This window comes from Carassius auratus, unplaced genomic scaffold (genome assembly GCF_003368295.1).
Source record: "Carassius auratus strain Wakin unplaced genomic scaffold, ASM336829v1 scaf_tig00216796, whole genome shotgun sequence".
In the NCBI taxonomy this organism is placed as follows: Eukaryota; Metazoa; Chordata; class Actinopteri; order Cypriniformes; family Cyprinidae; genus Carassius; species Carassius auratus.
In genome coordinates, this window is record NW_020528741.1 from 17501 (window position 1) to 21129 (window position 3629).

Consider the following 3629-nt stretch of genomic DNA (forward strand, 5'->3'; position numbering starts at 1 on the left):
GTTAGGTGGTCCTCAGAAAAAAATGGGAGATAAAGTGGTCCTTGGGCTGAAAAAGTTTGAGAAACACTGGTTTAGATAATCAGTCCAATACTGTGTGTGATAGTTCCCGTTGTTTGAATTTGGGTGCTCCACCTTAGACTCAACCTACACCTGCAGTCCATGCCTACACCTGCCACTGTGCTTCAGACGCTCCTTTAAATGAGAAAACTAGCTGAGACAACGGAGGCTTGGGCCATGTCCACACTAATATATATATATATATATATATATTTAAGTTTACGAAAACTTAGCTTTTGGAAAACGCTCTCCAAAGTGGAAAAAATGTGAAAACACTGTCTTGGCGTCGTAGTGTGGACTGTGAAAACAGAGGCTTTTGAATACAATGAGGTATTTTTAATCATGTGATGCAGTCATACGGCCAATTCAGCCAAGATGGTGAAAGACATTGTACAGCAGTTGTTTTGGATGCTCTCCGTTTTGACAGCCTTGTTAAAAATTTATGTCAGTTTGTACATACTGTTAAAAAACTTCTTTCCTTGACAAAGTTTCAAAGAGCCGGAAAGTAAATAAACGCCTAGTGGAAATGACGCAGGTCGAAGCTTTACTCATGCGCAGTAGGGGAATGTAAGTGTTTTCATACGTTTCAGTGTGGATGAGCAACTTTTGGAGAACGTTTGAAAATGATAGTGTGGACGCGGAGTGTTTTTTGGATGTTGGGTTGTTTTTATAGTTTTGAGCACTTTTACATTGCTACAACAGCACAAAACACCCACTTTACACTTTACACTTTACACTTTACATCATCTCTTTACACACTGATGATGCTGATGATTTCAGAAATATTGTTTTCTTTTCTGTTGTGTTTTGTTTCAATATAGTGATCTACTTTTGAGCCTAATAAAGCCTTTTCTTATTGAGCCTTATGTCTGCATGTGTTCCTCCTTTTGTTGCTTCCCTTTGAGCCAGGGGTTGTAACAAATTGGGGGCTTGTCCTCATTTAGTTTAGGGGAAAAAAACTGTCTTAAGTATGATACTGTGATAATAGTTTTTTATGGGGGAGCACGCATACCTGAGTTTGTTTAGTCATCGTGCAAAACCACCAGTTGGTAAGTACATTTGTGTAATATTCTTTTTTTGAACGTGAGTTTTCCCTGTAGGTATAGCGGCATGTTTCTTCTGAGATGTCAAGTTTGTTGAATGTGGGTAGCAGTATTTACTGTATCTCAGGGCCACATCATGGTATTGAAGGCTTTGGTGGTTTTACAGGTTGTGTTTTCACCCAGCGGGTTACAGTTAGTAAGTTTCCCCCACAAGTCAAGTCAAGTCAAGTTAAGTCATCTTTATTTATATAGCGCTTTAAACAAAATACATTGCGTCAAAGCAACTGAACAACATTCATTAGGAAAACAGCGTCTCAATAATGCAAAATGATAGTTAAAGGCAGTTCATCATTGAATTCAGTGATGTCATCTCTGTTCAGTTAAATAGTGTTTGTGCATTTATTTGCAATCAAGTCAATGATATCGCTGTAGATGAAGTGACCCCAACTAAGCAAGCCAGAGGCGACAGCGGCAAGGAACCGAAACTCCATCGGTGACAGAATGGAGAAAAAACCTTGGGAGAAACCAGGCTCAGTTGGGGGTCAGTTCTCCTCTGACCAGACGAAAACCAGTAGTTCAATTCCAGACTGCAGCAAAGTCAGATTGTGCAGAAGAATCATCTGTTTCCTGTGGTCTTGTCCTGGTGCTCCTCTGAGACAAGGTCTTTACAGGGGATCTGTATCTGGGCTCTAGTTGTCCTGGTCTCCGCTGTCTTTCAGGGCAGTAGAGGTCCTTTCTAGGTGCTGATCCACCATCTGGTCTGGATATGTACTGGATCCGGGTGACTGCAGTGACCCTCTCGTGGCAAACAATCTGGGATTGCAATAATCTGTTCTATAACATTGGTTACTTTCACTTTCATTTTAGCGTGATTTCTGGGTGGAGTGTGTCAATTAACGGCCGAAGGGAATTGTATTTAAAGGGAGCGTGTCATACCTGAATCAGAAGCATCATCCGTTTGTTTGCACATGAGGGTAGCCCGTATGAGTGATAGTTTACGGTGGAAAGACGGCTGTGTGTCAATCAGCTGTTTCATGGGTATGATGTCTGGTGCGTGACTGAAGCATTGCACTTCCAGACCAACTTCCATGGGCAGTGCTGAAGACAAGAAAAAAACTGCTTATCCACCTATCTTGGTGTCTGGTGACCCGCGATACTCATTGGTGCCTTCAATACCTGCAAACGTGGTCAGTACCTTTGCGCCGCCATTTCACACACTGCAACACACGCACGCACCCATTCACATAGCTTTCATATTCGCACATTCTGTGTGCTTAGTGTTTTTTTTATAATTATTGTGGCCCGATAAAATTATTGACGCTGTTGATTTAATGTGTGTGATTTAATGAAACTGAATAAGATGTTCATCCAGTGTTTTCTTTGTTCTCTCTTTTTCTCTATTTTTTTTTATGGACATTTTTGTGAATGAATGTGGACACGAATCTGCAAACGTGGATTAGCGTGACGCGGTCGGTTTCTGGCACGGGCACGGATTCCGGAGAGAGACCGCTAGTGGGAACGTGTGGTCATTTCTTATTTTGTTTTATTTTTATTTTTTTGTCCATTTTGTTTTTCTGTGTTATGATTTTGAACATATGAAAGAAATAAATATCCTGATGACCTTTAGTCTGGGATTATTATTATTTGTTGTGTAACAGGTGGTTATTTTTCTGCTATCCTGGGTAAAGATAATTTTTGACAGGTTTAATCCTGTCTGGCGCCCGAAGGTTTTTTTTTTCCCCCCTTTAAAATGGTTATTTTACTTTGGGGGCGGCGACCACCGTTATAGAGTGGCGCCCGAACAGGGACTTGAATTGAAACCTACTTGAAACTTGAGCTTTTGATTTTGACAATCCCTGTGAACTATTGAACACTTTTGAGAAAAAAAAAAAAAAAAAAAAAACGCACACCTCTGAAACATTGTGATTTGAAAACTTGATATATATATATATATATATTTTTTTTTTTTTGGAAAATTAGTGAAACAATGAAATTGTCTGAATTAATCTTGAAAATTGTTTTTTTTGTGTATACTGTGAACGCTAAATGAACAATTAGAGGTGTTCTCTCTAAGGTGTCACAGTAATTGATAATTGTTTGAATAGTGGAAAATAGTGAAAGCGACTTACTTTGAATACTTATTGTTTTTGATTTACTTGGTGTTTGTGAGATAATACTGATTGAACAGTTGTGAAATGTTGTATTTTGTTGTTTAGTATAAATATTTCAGGGACAAACAAACTGAAACACATCTCATTTACTGATATTTATTGGTTTTCACACTCAACATTCTTGCACTCAATCACCGCAATCATGGCACATACCCCTCCCTCCCAATCTACTTTTGTGGAAATTGAGCCTCCACCAGACATCTCAACTCCAGTATGGCCGCCTGCACTGCGACCGGGGATGCCTCTGGAACCACCTCCATGTGCTCCGGTGTTCTACCATACCCCCACTCCACTCAGCCCTGTTCATCCTGGAACCCATGTGCACATGTCCTCTCCTGCTCTGGCTGGGAGCACTCCA